Below are 20797 nucleotides of genomic sequence, written 5' to 3'. Positions count from 1 at the left end.
AGGGTTTTTAAATATTTTTCAGTGATTCTTATTTGCTGTAGTTTTTAACACCGGAACCCCCAGCATATTACATAGAAAGGGCTCCAATCTTGAGATATGAAGCGTGCTGCGATGGTAATCTTCTGGATGAGTCACTGTGGCAGGATTCCAGCACTCACCAGACCCTGTGATGAGAGAGGGAGGAGTAAAGGTGTGCTTAAGAATTAAAAAAAAAAAAAAAAAAAAGAATTGTTCCCAGGGACGCCTGGGTGGCTCAGCGGTTGAGCGGTTGAGCATCTGCCTTCTTCAGCTCAGGGTGTGATCCTGGGATCCCGCATCAGGTCGGGCTCCCTGCATGGAGCCTGCTTCTCCCCCTGCCTGTGTCTCTGCCTCTCTTTCTGTGTCTCTCGTGAATAAATAAATACGATCTTAAAAAAAAAAAAAAAAGGTTCTGAGAGCATGAGCAGCACAGTGAGTGAAGGGCTGGGGGTCCTGGGAAACTCCAGCAGATAACTCAACAATTGGGGTTGTAATCCTCCGGGATGGGCTTTCTGACTTAGAGCCTAAATTGTTGACTTGCATCTCTCACCAAATATACTGTTGATACTTAGCATGGAAAATCCATTCATTGGTCTTTTTACTGTCATTCCATTCAGTTGTGGATGACTCCGGTGACCGGAGCCTCTTGGAACGTGTGTAACAGGAAGGGACAGGAAACCATCCATTATGGGAGCTAGATTACAGATTGCTTACAACACAGTAACAGGGAGAACCTACATGGCAAAAGTTGAGAGAGGCTGCAGGAACTGTAACCAGACACTCATAGCTTTCTTTTATTTCTTTATTTTTTTAAAGTAAACTCTCCCTTCACAATGGGGCTCAAACTCACAACCCTGAGATCCAGAGTACCATGTTCGACCAATTGAGCCAGCCAGGTGCCCTGACATCCACAGCTTTAAATTACTAAGGAAAAAAAAATGGAAATGAACGTTACATTTAAGACAGTAGAAAGAGAATGAAGAATAAGCCCCAGTAAGTAAGGAAGAGGGAGTCAGTGACTTGAACAAAAATTGGAAGAGGAAAAAAATGTAATAATTTTGTATTGGGCGGAGAAGGGGGGGATGGAAGTCACTAGATAAAGGATAAACCTGTAACTATTTTATACAGAAAAAAGAATGAGAAAAAAATTTTATAACCTCAGACCAGGAAACATTGTAAAGATAGACCTTTAGTAATAATTTAGAAATGAATCAGCAAAATAGAAACATTCCCAGGAAAATATAAATGTTTTCCTTCAGAAGAAAATCTTGGAAGTTAATAATCATAGAGAACATGAAAAAAATATGAGTTACTGGGCCTCCATTGTAGGAAAATGTTTTTATAGTATCATGGAACTGAACATTCCTTTATGGTTCCAGAATGTAGAACTGTATTAAAGCATTCTTTTTAAAATTTGAAGGCCAACATAACGCTGAAAACAGATATTGATCAGAATAGTGGGGGTAAAAAAAAAAAAAGAAAACAAAATGATAGGCTAATGTCACTCATAATTATAGGTAAGAACCCAATAAACACCCTCCCAAAAGTCTTTTATAACCAAATGGAGTTCAAGAATGTAGGAATAACAGACTGTTTCAGATTCCTTTAATAGATTTTATTATTGGCAACTGTAGGGAAAACATAATTATTTTGCTAGATGAGCCATTTAATGAAATTTTAATATTCATGAAAATGCTCACTAAAATAGGAATCTGTATAGTTATTTAATACAGTAATGTTTTTTCAAATTAATATCTAATGTTACACTTAACAGTATGATGATAGCATATTCTTAAAGTCAAAATAAAAAATACCACTTTTTGTCATTTTTATGTGGTTCTTGAACTTTGTCAGTACAGTGTGACAAGAAATGAGCATTAAGTATTAGAAAGGAGGGATGAAAATTATTTTTTCACAGTTACAGAATATTCTGCAAAACCCTAGCGAATCATGGGATAGCCAATAAAAATGCTATGTAAAGAAGATCTCATTTCTGGTTTTTAATAGTGTAGAAATTCTGTTTCATAGGAACAAATCTAATAAGGTGTGAAATCTTTGTGGCTAAATTACAGAACATTGAAGATGTAAAAGAAGGGCTGAATAAATGGAGAGCTGTTCGTTATTGAATGCTTGATATTGTGAAGATACCAGTTTTCCTAAGATACATCTATAATTTCAATGAAAACCCGTTAAAAACCAAAGCAGGGTTTTTATGGAACAGTTCATCCTAAAATCCATATGTCAATGAGCGTGTGTCCAAGAGTAGCCAAAATAATTTTTGGTTTTCCCAACAAGTTGGGAAGACTTGCCATACCACACATATCAAACTTACTAAAATGTTGCAAATCCAGGTAATTAGACCACTGTACTTGATATAAACCAATATGAGCCCAAAAACTTGATATAAACTAAAATAAGGAAACTTGTTATGTTATAAAGGTGGTAGTTTAAATCAGTAGGGAAAGGTGACCTATTAAAGAAGCATATGGGAAAAAATGAAATTTCATTCCTCACTTCATACCAGGTGCAAAAATTCACTATACATGCAAAATAGTGATAAGGGTATAAAGCCAATCTTTAAAATTTTTAGATGAAAATATGAACATTGTTGGGGAGTAGGGAACACAGATAATACAAATGATAAAGGAAAAGATTGAGAAATTTGACTCTTAAACTTCGGTACAACAAGAAAATATACTACATTGGGAAGAAAAGGCTCAAATTGGTGGAGAGTGTAATGAATGTTTGAAAGACATTGATAATTGCCTTCCTATCTTTACAAACACGACCTTATTTTGTGCCCATTTAACAGTGGTGGTCTGCTTTGGTGTCCTTCAGAGGTTGTGAGCATTGAGACCAGGTAAGCTAAGAATTTCTGGAGAAGCTTTGCTTTCTGAATACGGGGTCTGGTCTTTGTCTTTCCTTGTTTCCCTTCTTGCCTGCAATGTGGGAATCAAGTTTAGAGCTGCAGCGGCTTTGTTGCAGTGAAGAAGTTGAAGCTACATGTTCGAGATGATGGGCAGGAGCATACAAGGCTAGTTCCGTGATGATGTTCTTGACTAGAGGCATCAGCCATGAATCATCTACTCCCATACTTGTAGTCAAATGAGAAAAAAATGACTTGGGTCTATTCTAGCCATTGTAGGTGGCTTTTTCAAGAGAGGATTACTGACAATAGCCCATATCCCATAAGGATTAAAATCTAGGTGATAGGAGCAACTCCTATAAATCAATAAGAAGGACAGACTGATAGAAAAATTGAGGATAATTGTAGGCAGTTCACAGAACTGGAAACCCCAGTGGCCAGGAAACATATGAATCTCATTAATAGTTAGGAAATGCAAATTATAAGAGACTTTCCATAACCATCTTAATAGAGATCTAAAAACATCAAGTGTTGAGGAAGGTGTAGAAAAATTGTTATTTGTATTCACTTTTAGTGAGACTAGATATTGGTACAAGCATCTTGGGGAACATTTTGGTAGTATCAGGTAAAATTGACCATACCTCCCCAGCCAGCATTCCACTAGATACCTACCCTCGAGACTCCTGCACCTCTGCAAGGGAGAACGGAAGCAGTGGTCACTGAGCTATCTTAATAGCAAAATAGCAGAAACACTATCCTTCAATTGGGAAAAAGGAAGTTTATTTTATGGTGGAGTACTGTGTGGGAGTTAAAGAGAATGACCTGCATATATGAATTACATAGAAATACATATATGAGCACAGATCTGAAAAAAAATTAATCTTGAACTAAAAATGTAGAAGACTATGAATGTGGGGATAATACTTATAAAGAAAATGAAAACATTGAAACTATGCAAAACAGTGTCATCAGCTACAGCCACTGAGAGAGATGCACACCTTGGCAAATATTTCTGCTCATCGGTGAATTTTCTGGAAGCCTAAAAATGGATTTTTAAAATTCAGCCAATGTTAGTTCATTGCTTGTTTTATTCCTGACAGCGTCTTATTTACTGGGGATATTAAAACCAGAGCTGTTCCTTGAGCAGCGGTATAATGTAAAAAATTTAAAGCACTTTGTAAAACATACTCATGTATATCTTCATTTAATTATTCTAATTTCTGAGGTATTAGGCCTGCAGGATTTTTATTCTTACTCAAAGTGGCAGTACTCGAACTTTCTGATTTATAGTTCTTTTCATAGTGGTTTTATGTTTTTTTTTTTTTTTCCAACAACTTTTAAAAATTTATTTATTTGAGAGAGACAGAGAGAGTGTGAACAGAGAGAGGGAGAAGCAGGCTCCCTTCAGGGAGCTCGATGCAGGACTCGAGCCCGGGACCTGGGATCACGACCTGGGCTGAAGGCAGACGCTCAACCCCTGAGCGGCCCCCGTGCCCCTAGGAAGGATTTGAATACTCCACAGTCGGATGTGTGCTGCAACTGGTTTTCTGTTAAGTCTCCTAGTAAGCATTATTTCACACATTCTTTTTACTAGTGAGCTCATTTAAAGACATGATTCTAACATTCCTGGAAGGATTTCACTGGAAAAAACGTAGGAGAAAATAAGAGTAAATCAGGAAGGATCCCATGATCTCACACAAGTATGTGAGACAGCTGGGACGTGGACAGTGTCCTCGTAGGGAAGCTGTGCCCCAGCATAGGCTGCGGATCGCTCAGCCCCTGGCAGCAGCGTGAGCCTGCCCTCCTGGCCCTTCCCGGCACCCGGATGCAGGCGAGTCGGAGCTGGGACCGTCTGCAAGAAACCCCTGGCTTGATTGAAGCCACATGGGTCGAGGTTTTCACTGAGACACGTGAAGGGCCTTCAGTGCTCTTGCCTCTATAACGTAAACTGCGCAGAGATATTTCAAAAACTGCACAAACAAGCAAACAAAACCCCCTCGGCACGTTTATTGCGTGTGTATACAGATGCACACCTAACCCACTTGGTAGCAAATACATCTGTGAGCTCTTTATCCTTCTCACTGATAGTTGTGTGCCTTGTTTTCTTTTTTTTTTTAATATAGTAACTGCACAATAAATACAGATTGAATATGGGGTGGAAGTGGGATGAGGAGTGACAGAAATCGGTGCCTGACTCTGCATTTTCCACTCCTCTGCTATTTAGAAAAGTCCAACCGCACTTTAAGATGGGCTTCCTAATGTGTGAGAAAGTGAAACATGCAGCAGGAGTAAACAGAGGCCTTGGCTGCCTACTTAGCTCAAATCTGCAGGACATTTGCCCAACCCTATTTTTCTCTGCCGCGGGCCAGAAAACCCATGTGTTTGAACTTGAGGATGCTCTGACTTTCCGTGCCAGACCTCTGGATAACCTTGGGGCAGCCGTTCCTTGATGCTGTTTACTTGTTCGAAAGTTAAGTCGTGTGAAGATGTGGACAGGTGAGCAAGGACAGGCTCCGCTTCTCTGGTGAGCGTCCTCCAGGCTGTCGCCTGCTGGTGCTGCGCAGCGCACGGCGCTTCCTCTACCTACACAGTGACTCTCCCAACGAGGAGGCCACTTCGTCCTGCGCCCTCCGTAGACACTTTCTCATAATATTCACAGTGGTGTGTACGTTGAAGGTGCTGATGAGCTGATAAGCAATGATGTGAAGCCTCTCTGATAGACTGCTTTGCTTATGGAGACGGAAGATGGTTTGGTTTGTTATCAGCTAATGCAGGTGGTGAATGAAGGCATGTTTGCAATTAGCACTCACTCCCTGTGCAGCTAATCTATTTAAATCGGGAAGATTACCTAAAATAACAAAGTGTGCCTTTTGTACTTAGATCCAGGCAAGCCAGGTCTCTCTACCTACTATGCAGGAATTTTCGTTTGAATTTTAAATTTGGATTTCTTGGTTTGCCTTCCAGATTTTTTCCCCTGGTATAATCTATAGGATCTATTTTGCTATAATAATTCAGTGTAGCTTTGAAAAGGAGTCTGAACTTGAACACATTTTCAGTTACTGTTAATGTTGGACTCTGAAAAATACCCTTTTGGTTATCTTTTATGAAATCAAAGTAATGGGTGTGTGTAATTGAATGCAGGTCCCTTTGCTTCTCATTTTGGTCTCCGTGGTTTTTGGACAGTTTTGGATATCGTACCCTTCTGGAAAAGTTACCTTTGTGTCATATTGGAACTTGTTTGAGGTTACAAGTCATTTTTGGAGACCGTAAACGTTCCCTGGAAAATACTGGGCCGATTTCCTTTTATAGTCTGTGGATTGTTCATCAGGTTGCATTTTGGCATCTGACGCTCCCCTGGCAGGGTAGTGTCCAGCTGTACTTGGGGAGTAGCTGCAGATGCTCCTTGCCATTCACTCTTTATTTGTTGATTTTTTTTTTTTAAATGCCCTGTGAAATTTTAAGCCAAATGAGACTAGAAGGAATCCTGGTTTTCAAAGGCTCTTTAATTTTGCATTCAAAAGGTAATTTCAGCCCTGCTGTTACAAATTAAATGTTCCAGCTCACTTAACTTACTCCTGCCCTCACCTGCTTACATACTTGAAGGAGAAGAATATAGATCGATTTGTATGCCCCCATAAAAAGTTGAGAGAAACTTGCACCACTTCTGTGTGGCTTGCCCAAATACCTTTATGTGATTCTTAGGATGGTGGAAAAAGTACAGATTCAAAGTGAAGATCTGAGGTTATGATTTTATTTTAAATCGAAAGGCAGATGTGCCTTTATTACCTGCTTATTTGAAACACGGTGAGTTGAGTACAGTGGGAAGCCGAGGACAATTAAGCGCAGGAAATGGCTTCACATGTGGCCTGTTGCATCCTGGACGAGTCGGATAAAACCAAAACAGCTGGACTGCCGAGTGCCCTGAAGATTTCCGAGGCCCCGGGACCGTGGGGGAGCACGCTTTACGGGCTCGTTGCCTGGAGAGCTTTGCCCACAGGCCTTTGGTGACTTGCCTTCAGTTTTTGCTTTGTTTTGTTTTCACAAAAATGCACAATATTTGGGGCCCTTCCGTGTTGCTAGATGAAAATGGTGTGCATTTGGCTCCATAAAGCAAGCAGCCTTGAGAGATGGGCCTGCCTAGAAATTGACTACATTTTTGTGGGAGAACGGGTGAAAAGGGCAGTTTCCTGTGTTGCTGCCAAAAGGTCTGAACAATTTGTAGTAGCTTGTGGCTAGAAAACAACTTCAGTGAGGCAAAAACAGCAACTTCAGACTGGCTCCGGGTATGTGTGAGAAAATGCTCTTTTTTTCCCCCACTAGATTGTTAGGCTTTGTAGAAAATTTATAGAGTGAATTTTTAAACTCAGCTGCTTAGAGTGGTGGTATTTTGGGTGATTTGGATTAAAAACCTGGGGAAATATACTTGGAGTTAGTACAAGTGGTGCATATGTCGTACCTAAAAACAAACAAACAAAAAACTCCAGCTTTTATATTCTTTTGTAACCATGGGCTTGAATGGTAATCCGTTTTTCTCCTGCCTTGAAAGCGTATCGGTAAATCTTGGCATTTAGAGTGTGTATTTTTACAGGGATTTTTTTCTTTCCGCCCCCTCAGTTGACTTATTAGAAGTGTTTCTAGTTCACTTTGGCAGCGTGAGAAGTGTGTTTATGAAATCTACCTAGTGATTCCGGGGAGGGGTTCTCGCAGTGTGAGGTCCTCAGGCTGGTTAAATCGTTTACTACTTTGTTTTGTTGTTAAGATTTTATTATTTAGAGAGAGCGCAGAGGGAGAGGAAGAGAGAGATGCAGCCTCCCCACCGAGCAGGGGGCCCGATGCGGGGCCGGATCCCAGGACCCGGGATGGTGACCCGAGCCCAAGGCAGACACTTAACCCCACTGAGCCGCCCAGGCACCCCCATTCACTTCTTTGGTTGAGAAAAATCGCTGAGGCAGGGCTGGCCTGTAGCTAGATGGTCGGAGCCTGACGGATCTGGAGTCTGGTCTGTGTTCCTGATTATTTCCGAATAGGTACTGTTTCAGATACCACATAGTCATTTTGTAGATGTAAGGTCTGTTAAAAGTTGTGTGTGTGGGTTTTGTGTGGTGTTGTTTTGTCGAATGGGTTTGGACATGAAGATAGATTTGTTTCATTTTAATGTTTTCACCAATCTTTTTCCCAATTGCAGCTTCCATCACTCCTGTACTAATTGTGGCTTAAATGTTCTTTACTTTTTTGGCCTTAGTTTTGATCTTCTCTTCTGTGGAGGATGGATGTCTGTTCGCTTTTCATGGAGATGCCGACAATAGCTGGTTAAGACCTAACTTTTTTCTTAATATTTTTCCCTGTTCATTAATATCATTTTCTTCTTTATTGCATATTTAATCAGTAGCCTGATGCTCAAAATCTAAAGCAGCTGCTTTCAACCAGGGAGGGGGTGAGTGGGTGACTTATTTTTACTTTTTGGGCCCCGAGGGACATTTGGTAACGTTTGGAAGCCTTTGTGATTGCTCCGGTTTGAGGGTGCAGTATGAGCATCTGTTGCATAGACTTTAGGGTTGCTGCTAAACATCATAGAATACACCGGAGACCACCTCACAACAAAGAATTATGTGGCCAAAATGTCCATTGTGCAGAAGATGAAAACCTTGATGGAGCTACTGTGGGGCACAGACCAAATCTTGCTAGGAGCAGTTTCTGTCTTCGTGATATTTTTTTCATAGCAAAACAACTCCATGGTAACTAGGGAAGTTTTTATTTTCTATTTGAGAGATTGAGGAAGAGGCTGTCCATCTGCCTGCCCACCCAGCCCTAAGTCAAATAACACAGTTGACCTTACACTGCAGTGTCTCTCTGCTGTTTCCGACTCTACCTTCAGCCCCAGCCGGGTCACACCTTTAAAGGATGACCTGCCATTATCCCAGGTCGTGATAAGTTGACTGCCGGTTACCATTGGTACATGAGCCACTTGCTTTGGGGTGGAGACAAGCAAGAGAAGAGGGATCCCCACCAAAGATCTGACTGGGCGGGAGGTCCTTGCGTGCCCCTCACAACTATACTGAGTAGCAGAGTATGCACGTGGGTCCACACGTGTCTATAGGTCAGGTGTTGATTAGCTTTGTACGCTGAAAACTGAAATACAGTGGATAAATGGAACTTTTAGATGTGCTTAAAAAGAAATCTCTAGGTCCAGTATTTATGGAATAACTACCATGTTAGGGAAGTTGACTTTTGGATTTTATTACTTTAAGAGGTGTTGGTGATTTTGATGAAATGTTAAAAGTTGAAAGGAGCAACTCCTAGTGTTATCTGTTTTATTTTTTAATTTTTAATTCTGTATCTCCTAGTGGTATCTTGATGCTGTTGTAAGTGCTTGGGATTATGCATCTTTCTTCACTCCTTGATTTTTCAGAGATGGTTCCAGTTTTACCTCACTCTGTTCTTATGCCTTTTCACCCCCCTTAACTTGCTTTATGTCGGTTTTTTTTATTTTTTATTTTTTTATTTTTTTTTAATTTTTATTTATTTATGATAGTCACAGAGAGAGAGAGGCAGAGACACAGGCAGAGGGAGAAGCAGGCTCCATGAACCGGGAGCCTGACGTGGGATTCGATCCCGGGTCTCCAGGATTGCGCCCTGGGCCAAAGGCAGGCGCTAAACCGCTGCGCCACCCAGGGATCCCGGTTTTTTTTTTTTTTTTTTAATGTAGGTATTTCTTACGGTGAATTTGTAATCCCTGGCTTCCTCCGTGTGTTGCCTACTAGGTTATGATGTCCTAGCACAGTGCTGGGTGCATAGTGGCCCTTTATTCCCTGAATGTTGAATGACTGAATGGTGGTGGTAGAGGAGGAGGAGAAGCAACCAGTTTAGCAATCTTAAAACTAAAGGAGAAAAACAGGGCGTTTGAAAGTCCAAATGTGCTGGGGAAGGAGCCTAAGTGAGTGAAGGTAGGAATTGTTATGTTAGCTTGACCATATTGCTGTGGTTTGTACTGTGCATTTTTTTTTTTTTTCCCCCATTTTGGATAACTGCGGCTGGTAGGCGAGCCTGTGGCCTTGGCCACTTCCGCAGGTCCAAGTGGCGTTCGCGTCCTCTTCCTGGGCTCTTACTCTGGAGGGCTTGTATTCTTTGCCTGTGCCGGAATATAATCTATTTGCTGGCAGTGTGATTTCAGTCTAGATTTTTTCAACTGTTAGTTGTGTGTGTTCCCTCCCTCCAGGAAGAAATGTGTTTTAATGTGATAGAAATGACCCTTAAAGTCCTGCGGTGATTTTTCCCTTAAAGTCCTGTAACAGTGCTCCTATCCAGTATGTTAAATCCTGGACGTGACCTTTTAGGGCCTCCTCAGGCAGATTGTTTCCCTAGCCTTCCTTCTATTGGCCCTTGAATTTAAGAGACCCAGCCTCCTTTTACTCTTTTTTTTTTTTTTTTTTTAATGACACTAATGTGTCACCATTAGTGGCCTGCGTTAGAATAAACAGCAACTCTATAATGTGTCTTGTTTTTCTGTTGAATTATGGGAAAGCCCTTATTAGACGTTTTGATTCAAAAATAGAGATAATTATGGGAGAAGCTGCCTTTCAGCCAAAGGCACACCAGCAGGATCAGAGCTCATCTCTGTGCCCATGCCGTTGGCCTTGTCCCCTGCAAATTGAACATGCTTGATTGCACAGGTGCTTGCATGGTTGAACAAATTCTGTTTGGACAATAAACTGTTATGCCTGTCAGTGATTAGAGAGGCAGGACAGAGTTGCACGTGGACTACTTTGGTACGAGAATTAAAGAGGATATTGGCGAACATTAAAAAAAAACAAATACACTTTCTGAGAGTAAATATGCTTTTTCTTTTAATCTTTAGTGGTTAAATGCTCTTAAACTTATTGGAAGTCAGCCATGGAAAGTCTTTTTTTTTTTTTTTTTTAAATCTAGTAACTTTTATTTATAACCTTGAGATTGTTAAGCAATATCAGGTTTTTCTTTATTGGGGGGTAGCTGTACTTAGATTATGGCTGAACCTATAGGAAGAATCAGTTTCTGGTGTCCTATATTTTTAGTCTATAGTAGTGTTGTGTTTTTTTGCTTTTTTGCAGAGGTGTGAGATCTGTGTCTGGGAGACAGGTGGTAGGTTGATGAGGGAACTGTCCTAGGATTTCTGGAGATAGAGTCTGTCTGGTTGAAGTCTGTGGCTGTGAACTTGTTTTGCTGTGTGGGTGCAAGTATGTAAGGCCAGAGTTAGGTGAAACGTGTGAGCGTGCCGGAGGTGAGAGGGGCTGGGGGTTAAGGCTGGGAGGGTGGCGGAGGTGCTGGAGGTGCTGGAGGTGCTGGAGGTGCTGGAGGTGCTGGAGGTGCTGGAGGTGCTGGAGGTGCTGGAGGTGCTGGAGGTGCTGGAGGTGCAGGGTAACAAAGCCTGGGGAGAGATGGAGGCACAGGCTGCTCAGGTCAAAGAATTGTTGGAGTTGGAGAGGGATCAAGCTAGAAAGATAGGAGGTCATCAAAGGTCAAGATGCAGGAAATTGAGATAACAGGATTATAGATCTAAGGCAGGATTTTTCAAGAAATCATTTTAGAAGGCTAGGACTGGCATTTAGAATATGAAAAAGAATAAACATAAGAGTCAGGGTCTTACCGAGCTATGCAGAATTTTTTACGTGGATTAAAAAAAGGTTCCCTCTTTGGGAAAAATTTTCCATCAGCAATAATCATGCTTCAGATCAGCCTGATGGGCCACGATCTGGCCCCTGCACAACGCTTCCCCTCTGGGAAAGGGAAGAAGAGGGGCAGTGGGCCGAAAGAGGTGCCCTTTTTTCTGGCCGAGAATATCTTCTGGAGGGAGGCTCCCTGAACCCAGGGGAGGGGCTGGATTTAGCGTAAGTCTTCCTGAATTTGGCCTTCCATCTGGATCAGAGCTGATCACAGACCGTCATTTGAAAACTTTGTTTCTATTCAAACTAGATGTGTTTACACTGTATTTGCAAACTGGGTTGAGAAGGAAATCTTTTACTCTGGGTCACACTTGGAAAAGTTTGAAAGCCAGTGCTTGGGGTGGGACCATGGGAATGGGTAACCAAGATGGTGAGGAGGGCAGGACTGGGGTTGGCTTTTTAAGTAGAGACGGACCCACTCTCTCTCACTACTCTGTGCCTTATAAAAACAGTAGGAGTACAGAAATAAAAACGATTTCGATTTGGAATGCATTATATATGTGAAGGTTTGGGATTCAGCTCCCTTCTTCCCTAGTAAAGATTTAACCATGGTGGAGTGGTGGGGAAAAGTATGGCTCAGGTGTTGGGTGAGCTTCTGGCTTAACAGTGGGTCTCTGCAGCTTAACGGTCAGGCATAGGTCAGGGATGTAGCAGAGTCTGGGTCATTGCTAGGATCTTTTAAAAGCCAGGCAGTGAGGAGAGACCTCTGGTGTGCTTTGGGTCACGGAGAGCGAGCTTTCTGTGACTTTCACACTGATGGGTTGACTGTAGGACGCATCATCAGCAATAGAGAATTGAAAATTAATTTCTGGAGGGTTTTGAGGGTCATAGCTGTATAGAAAATCAAGTAGATGCAGTCTTGGGATTTGCAAGACATGGGTTCTAATGTCTTCCTCCTTTTCATGATTTTTTAAAGACGAAGAAATATTAGCATTAGCATCTGAGTATGATTTTTGGCTTTGCCTTTAGAATCTAAGTGAAAAGAGACATATTTAGACTCTCCTTGGCCACCTCCTTGCTGTTAGTAGGAGTAAAGTCCTGCAAGGCCTCTTGCTTTTTAGACTGAACCTGGGAGGTGCAGAGTCTGGTTTTCCTTTATGCTGGATCATTCTCCTGGGCAGGGAGAAGGAAGCAGGAGGCTACAAAGGGAGGGAAAGGAGACCAGGCTGTCTGGCGTTGGGGAGCTAGGAGGTTGGGTAGGGGCTCCTGTAGCACTCCACCGACCCTGTTGCCCGGCATTGTTACCCCAAGCTCTTGTACCATACCCCATCTCCGGGGGGCCTTTGCTGGAGGAGCGGCAGGATAGGGATTCTGTACTGGGGGTTTTTCTACCATGAATGGGGGGTGCCAGAAAGGGTCCTCTCCCATCCATCTGTGTTGTAGTTAAAACTCAGTGTGTATTTTCCTTAGAAGTGTTAAAATTTGCTGTTAAATTTTCAGGTACTTTTCACGTGCATTATAGATTAATTGGACTTTAAGTAGATTTGAGGAATTAGTATTCCCTTTAAGGACTGTTACTGTGGGGCAAGACAGTAGTGGCTAATACTAGCTTAGTATTTGCTTTATGTTAAAAACCATCATTCTACCAGCAGTATTTTATTTCTATCTGTATGAGTAGCCAGGAATTGAATTTTTTTAGTGTCATTTTACAGGATGAAGATTGAGGCTCACCTGTCAATTTGACCTTTTTTTTTAAAAAAGATTTTACTTAAGTCCTCTCTCTACACCCAAGGTGGGCTCAAACTCAACGCTGCAATTAGAGTCACATGTTCCACTGATCAAACCAGCGAGGCGCCCCACGATTTCACTTTTGACATCTCCCCTCATTCCCCCACTGTGCCCACCCCTTTTGCAACCATGTTGTCACTTCATTTGGAGTTGGGAGGTATGTGTGGTTCTTTTTTTTCAATCAGGACTGAGTCATGGGTTGGAGTCCTTCTATCCTGCCTACAGGCGGGAGTGCAGTTAGTCCTCTTCAGGCCTGCCAGATAGTAAATACAACTTAGAGCAGTTAAAGTCTAGCTTTCCAAAGATGGGCCTGATGGTGTTTGATGTCCTGCTCTACAATATGTTTAAAGCTGAGAAGTTGCAAGTATAGGGCTTCCTAAGCAGAGCGGTCAAGTGTGCGGTTTTCTAGGGCCAGGAAGGGGGATTGTGTTGTTACAGTGTTAGATGGGCTTGGGAATCCGAGCCACGGCTTGTTTTCTAGAGCCTGAGTTCAGAGCCGCGGCTGGTAATGACATCACCTCCACAGGTGCCACATCATTCTTTTTTCTTACATAGCCTGCCCTGCCTTGCTCTTCCCTTTTTTACAAAGAATGCTGAAGTACTACTGTGAGGTTTTGTTGTAAAAAGAAGTATGAGGTTCAATTCTGTGTGTGTGTGTGTGTGTGTGTGTGTGTGTGTGTGTAGAGTGATGAAAATATAGTGCTTCCTGAGAAGCATCCCATCCCAGAAATTCCAGTTTTAGGTTACTTGTCTTCAATTACTCCCAAGAGATTTTTAAGGGGAAGGGTGGGGCAGAGGCGGGGAATCGGAGTAGATGAGAAAAATAGCTGTGCAAGAACAAGGTCGAAGGTTCACACCCCTTTAGTGCCCTCCTAATTGAAGACTGGACTAGGGTGTTTCTAAGAGCTGATTTCCGGCTCATTTAGAGGCTCAAGAGCTCTGATTCCAGATGTCAAGCTTGGCTTCGAGAGGTTGGACCTTTTTTTTTTTTTTTTTTTTTTAAAGATTTATTTATTTATGATAGAGGCAGAGACACAGGAGGAAGGAGAAGCAGGCTCCATGCCAGGAGCCCGATAGGGGACTCCATCCGGGACCCCAGGATCACGCCCAGGCCAAAGGCAGGTGCCAAACCGCTGAGCTACCCAGGGATCCCCGGAGTTGGACCTTTTTAATGATTTGTGGAATGTGGAATCTTAAATAATAAAAGCTAGATTCTCAGTTTCACATATAATTATTAATATTATGCTCTTTTTAGCTTTGTAGCCTACTCATAGCTTATAAAATACTTCAATAAATGGTGTTTGTATGCATTTCACAAAGTAGGGCTTAAACCGTAGATCTGGTTTTCATGTCCATTTTCATCCAACATCATGTTGTGTGGTTTGCCAAGCCAAGTAGTTTTTATTTATTTTTTAAAGATTTTATTTATTCGTGAGAGACACACACACAGAGGCAGAGGCACAGGCAGAGGGAGAAGCAGGCTCCATGCAGGGAGCCCGATGCGGGACTCTGGGGTCACCACCTGCCTGAAGGCAGGCGCTTAACCACTGAGCCATCCGGGGTGCCCCCAAGTAATTTTTAAAAATGTAGAACTTAAGAAAAAAAAAAAGGTACAACTTTAGAACTGTAGAACACTTTAAGGGATAATTAATCTTCTATTTCCTAGAAGAGGAAATTTAGTAAAGTGAGGTTAAATGACTTGCTCACAATTGTGACTCTCCGAACTGGAACTGGTTCTACTTATTTGTTTACTTCTTACTGTACCATGCTGCCTATTTCACTTTATTTACTGGGAATCTGAGGGGTTATCCTCTAGGGTAAATTAGAGATCCTCCCCCTAGAGAGTTAAGTCCACCTATGATGTGCAGTATGAAAAAAGTAAAACCTTGAAATTACCCAAACACACCTGTGTAGTTAATGTGCCCCAGGTAATTTGGAGAAATTTGAAAACCATTATGATATGGCCGCATTGCTGCTATTTGTGGGTTATTTGATATGAACCTGAGAGGAGCGGAAGTTAAAAATGTAGGCCTTGCATTCAGAGTAAGCATCAGTATATTTGAGGTTTTTTTTTTCCTCCATGTTAAAACTAATAAATATCTGAAAGCTTAGTGGTTTTGCCAAACTGTTAATTATTTCTATGCCAAATTTCTTCTGCCGTGGAATACACTGGCTTTGGTCTGGATTCCTCTAGGACTTGCCCGCGGCTCCTTCCTGCGCCCTTCCGTGGCCTCTCTGCTGGGGCAGTGGTGGATGGCGACATGGTGGGGCCCCAGGTGGGCAGGTCGTCCTCCCCCCCTGCCTCCCCCCCCTTTGCTGGGTCTTCACAGCTCGAGCAGAGCACCTCCCGAGGGCACCCTTCCCGCGGCGGCGGGGAGAGCCGCTGAGCCATTCAGGGCGAATTCGGCCCTTGAGGAGTCCTGCAGCTTGGGGGGCCGGGGGGCAGGGGGCCTCTGCGGAGGGTGGCGGTCGGCAGGGCCTGCACCCCTGCTCTGGCCCGCCGGTCGCTGGAGGCCCTTCACGGGCTGCGACATCTGGGTGGTGGCCTGGAGCAGGCCTGGACCCCCCCTGCCTCCCCGCTCTCTACTCCTCCACTCCCTCCCCCTCCTCCTCCCCCCTACTCCGCCTCCCCCCTCCCCCTCCTCTCCCTCCCCCTCCTCCAACCCCTTCCCCATCCATCCTACCCCTCTTCCTCCCCCCTTCCCCCTCTCCCCCCTCCATCCTACCCCTCCTCCTCCCCCCTTCCCCCTCTCCCCCTTCACCCCTTTTCCCCCTCTCTCCCTCTCCCTCCATCCTACCCCTTCTCCCCCCTCCCCCCTCCTCCTCTCTCTCCATCCTACCTCTCCTCCTCCCCCTTCCCCCCTCTCCCCCTCCATCCTCCCCCCTCCTCCTCCCCCCTTCCCCCCTCCCCCTCCATCCTCCCCCCTCCTCCTCCCCCCTTCACCCCTCTCCCCTCCATCCTACCCCTCCTCCTCCTCCCCTTCATCCCTCTTCCCCCTCTCTCTCCTTCCCCCCTCCATCCTATTCCTCCTCCCTCCTACCCTCTCCGGTCCATCCAGAACAGACCAGAACAGCCAAGTGGCTTTACTGCCCTGGGAGGGATGCCTAGAAAAATAGGTGGTGGAGGATCCTCCGCTCTTGTGTCTGTTGGAAAGCTTCCTTCCCTGACGGCTCCGGCCTACTACACCCCTGTATCCTGAAGCCCTCGCGGTTGTGCACCTGGCTTTCCGCATCCCGAGGCACAACTGAAGAGTCTGAGGCCCAGGGTGGGCGCGGTGGGGGGGGGAGGGGGGCGGACTGAACCCTCGGGCGAGGCTGCTCGAGCTCCTCCTGCGCTCCTCTGGGTTTCAGACGGGGGACGGGGGGTGCGAGGGCCACGGCCTCCTGCTGGGGACGCGGTTCCTCGACGGTGCTGTGCGGCGCGGGGCCGGAGCTCCGGGGTCTCAGGAAGCACGTCCTGCGCCCACAGCCTGTCCGGCCCCTGACCCGCTGCAGAGAAGTGGCGGGAGAGGCCGCGAGGCTACCGGGAGCTGCGGGGGGCGGGAGCTGCGGGCAGTGGCTGCGGGGCCTCCCTGGGGCCGCCCTTTGTGCGGTGCGCGCACGTGGGATCTCCCGGGCCGGTGTGCGGGGTGCACGCGGCGGGGGGGGGGGTGTCTCCTGGGCCGGTGTGCGGTGCACAAGCGCGGGGTCCCCGGGTCTATGGCTGCACGCCCTCCAGGCTCGGGGTGCTCGGCGGGGAGGGAAGCGGCTCCGGGCTCTCCGGAGGAGGCGTCACCCTTGCCGAGGAGCCGGTGTTCCGGGCGGTGTTGGCTGTGCGGCCCCCGTCCGCGGCGTGGCCCCCCCCCCCCCCCCCCCCCCGGGCGTCGGACCGTAACTGTGTCAGCGCTGCCCCTAAGGCGTTTATCCTAATCCCCGTGTCCTTGGGCCTCGCGGTGCCGAACAGGGAAGTGGTGGCTGCGGGCGGCAGGTGCGCCGGGACCTCGGCCGCGGTGGGAACACGGAGGGCGTGAGTGGGGCGGCGGGGGACACAGGTCAGGCGTCCCGGCGCCACGGGTCCCGGTCACACGGCGGCGGGGCGGCCGCGCCCAGGTGCTCCAGGTGCTCCAGGTGTGCGCACCTGCCCCGGGTGGGCCTGCGCAGGGGTGGTGGGAGCTGCCCACGCCCGGGGCCGGTGGGGACGCGCGTGCGGGCGAGGGAAGCTTCTCCCCGGGGTGGAGCTCGTCCCGGCCGTCTCGCGGGTGGAAGCAAGCGGGGAGCACCTGCCGGCGTCCTTGGCCCGAGTCACCTTCCTGCCTCTTGCTTGGGACTTTTTTTTTTCTTTTTTTCAAGATTTTATTATCTATCCCTGGGAGACCCAGAGGCGGAGCCCCACGCAGGACCCACGCGGGGCTCGGTCGGGGACCCGGGGTCACGGCCTGGGCCGAGGGCAGCCGCTCCGGCCGGGGCCCCCCCGCGCCCTGCTCGGGACACCCACGAAGACCTCCCCTCCCCTCCCCCCGCGAGTCAGAATCTCGGACTCCAGCGGTCGGCTCGTCCTCGGTCTCCCGCGCATCCCCCATTCCGCGGCTCGGGAGGGTGGTCCGTCCCGAAGCGCATCACCGCAGGACTTGATCTGGAACCACTTCTGTCTCCTTCTCTTAGAACTTAACACCTTCGTGAAGGCAGCGGCCGCTTAGCTCGGTCCTAACCCACGAGGAGCGAGGTGCGGGCTGCAGGGAGCGGATCCCACACGCACTCCACGGGGAACCTCAAAGGGCGGCAGGGCCCCGGGGGTGGTGGGCGGCTCCGGGGCTTAGTGTTGGGGCCTCCTCGCTCAGTGCTTAAGGCGATTATGTCGGGAGCAGAAGAACAAGCTTATGCTGCCTGCAGTTGTTGGGGAAAATGGGGGCTTAAGTTTCCTAAAAGTGATTTCTTACAACCTCACTTCTTCGGCTAAGCGTAGCTGTGCGCCGAGGGGTCGCTTCCTGCTGCGACGGGCACGGAGAGGAGTCGGACCTGTGGTGAGATGCGGGCGCAGGGCCCAGACGTGCTGGGGCAGGGGATGGGGCGCTGCGGGCCGGGAGTGGCCGGGGTCTCTCCCCGGGGGTCTCTCTCCATGGGTGTCTGTCCGCAGGTGTCTCTTCGCGGGTCTCCCTCTGGGGATCTCTCTCCAGGGATTTCTCTCTGCGGATCTCTCTCCGCGGATGTCTCCCTGGGGGTCTCTCTCCCCGGGAGTCTCTCTCCCCGGGGGTCTCTCTCTTCCCAGTCTGTCTCTCCGTGGGTCTCTCCGTGGGTCTCTCTCCGCGGGTCTCTACCCCGGGGTCTCTCTCCAGGCCTCTCCCTCTGCTGGGGGCCTCTCCCTCAGCGGGTCTCTCTCTCCCTCTGCGGGGGTCTCTCTCCTCGCGGGTCTCTCTCTCTCCGAGGGTCCCTCCCTGCGGGTCTCCGGCCCAGGCAGGGGGGCGGGGGGGGGGGACGATGGGCTCCGGCCCGCTGAGCTGCCCACGGAGCCCGCGGTTCAGGGCGGCCTCTCTGCCAACCCCGGGCTCTTGGGGGACAGCCGGGAACGGAAGGGCTGGAGGGAGGCCTCAGAGCCTCGACCCCAGCCTTGGCCTCACTCCCGCCATCACTGGGGCGGCCCAGGCGGGGGAGACCCTGGGGAGACCCTGCTCGGAGGGTGAGCATGGATGGAAGGAGACGGCTGTGGGAGAAGGGTCCCTGCTGGCTACATCTGCTGCTTCTGCTGCTTGTAACCAGTCTGCTGTTTGTCGGTGAAGGGTTTTTCCACGACACAGGTCCACACGTGGCTGGGACTGATTAAAAGAGGGTGTACGTACCCTGGCATCCCCCACCCCGACGTGTTGAGCTCTGGTCCCACTGTAATGTGCTATCTTAAGGAGAGTTGGTACACACTGTGGTTTGTCCTTAATCTTTGTGAATATTTGATGTTAATAATCCTGAAATTTAAAAGTGTCTTGGAAAGAAAAGCCAAGTGCGTGCTAATAAGGGAGAGAGTTGGGGATCCCTGGGTGGCGCAGCGGTTTAGCGCCTGCCTTTGGCCCAGGGCGCGATCCTGGAGACCTGGGATCGAATCCCACGTCGGGCTCCCGGTGCATGGAGCCTGCTTCTCCCTCTGCCTGTGTCTCTGCCTCTCTCTCTCTCTCTCTGTGACTATCATAAATAAATAAATAATTTTCAAAAAAAAAAAAATAAGGGAGAGAGTTGGAATTGAGATTGGAAGTGCCTGATACCCTGGGTCATTTTCCTTATCTGTAAAATGGAGCCATTGACCCAGCGTCTCCAGGTGGTCACAACGCAGGAGGTGATCCGTGGAGATTTTACAGCATAGCGCTCACATCACCTGTTTGTAAGCGCCTTTTGCACAACGTGAGTTACAGACGCACAGGGTCGATGAACATATTGGTTGGTTCGATTGGTGACATAGGTAACTTTATGTCCCGAGTTTTGGAGGCACAATATTCCTAAAATTCAACATTTGAAATTGCCCAATTTTAAACCAGTAAAGACAGTAGGACCCTTTTGTGTCCTACCAGTGAAACTTGCATCCTCAATACTCTCTTTTAATCCTTCCCCACAGACTGTCATTCTCCTCATTCAGTTCTGTTTTGTGTTAATTTTTATTGCTTTTCCCCCTCCCTGAAATGCAATAGTCCTGTAATGTCCTCGTGGAAACATTGTTCCCTTTGTTAGGGCCAAAGAAGTGCCTTTGTCATTCCTTTGAGACATTCTGCAGATGCCATTTTGCAGCTCTGAAAAATATGTCCCCGTCTTCCTTGTGCTGCGTTAGATTGTGCGTGTGTATGGCTTGGTATTTTAATGAAGTCGTAGTGAAAACTTGACAGTGATACTTGTCATATGATAACAAAGAAAGGCCCTTTCTTGATCGAATGTAGTGTGTGTTCTCCATCTCTCCAGGGTGTCGTGTGGTCCGAAAGTAGATCCCTCCCGCACGCAGGCCCTCGGATGTTTGATGCTTTTTGACTGACTTTATAGAAAACTGTTAAAACAACTGATTCTGAACCAGAGCTCTAAGCCTTTTGTTGATACGTATTGCTTTTCAAAGATCTTCTAATTTATATGTTCTTAATAGCATTTTAAGTGGCAAGAATGAGCTCTAATTTGCTAAGTGGCTTTAATCCTTGTATTAAGAAGTGGGGACAAAAATCCGTTGGGAAGTTGCCGTGATAAAATCCAGGAAATTCCTTTCATTCTTTTAAATCTAGTTAAAAACCCAACTTTAAAAAAAAAAAAAAAGACCTCTGATGTAACAGTGTCTGAAAGCATGTGCTCTGAGCCTTCAGTAATTTCTTGTATGCAGTGCCAGGCTTAAAGAGGGATAGTATGAATATACCTCTGTGTTTTAGGTGAATCTATACTACCTGGCATGGTACCAGTTTATTATAATTTTACTGGGACTTACTCATCCTGTTTTGCACTGCCTTTAAAACTGCTAAAGTAGGAATACAGAACTAAAGAGAAAACCTTCATA

The 20797-nt window shown here is 46.7% G+C and overlaps 1 protein-coding gene across 2 annotated transcripts in view; it reads left to right on the top strand.

The window, feature by feature from the left end:
* EPB41L2 (erythrocyte membrane protein band 4.1 like 2) overlaps positions 1-20797 on the top strand; it is a 193055-nt gene that overhangs the window by 33157 nt on the left and 139101 nt on the right. Inside the window, exon 1 of one of the 2 annotated variants that reach the window (XM_038526778.1) lies at positions 7061-7167. The exons of the other annotated variant lie outside the window; for it this stretch is intronic. The gene's annotated coding sequence lies outside the window, so the exon portion shown is untranslated. Of the gene's footprint in view, positions 1-7060; positions 7168-20797 lie in introns of those variants that run through there. 2 annotated transcript variants of the gene reach the window in all.

This window comes from Canis lupus, chromosome 1 (genome assembly GCF_011100685.1).
Source record: "Canis lupus familiaris isolate Mischka breed German Shepherd chromosome 1, alternate assembly UU_Cfam_GSD_1.0, whole genome shotgun sequence".
In the NCBI taxonomy this organism is placed as follows: domain Eukaryota; kingdom Metazoa; phylum Chordata; class Mammalia; order Carnivora; family Canidae; genus Canis; species Canis lupus.
Note: the sequence above shows the minus strand (reverse complement) of the source record. Positions and strands in the feature narration are given on the sequence as shown.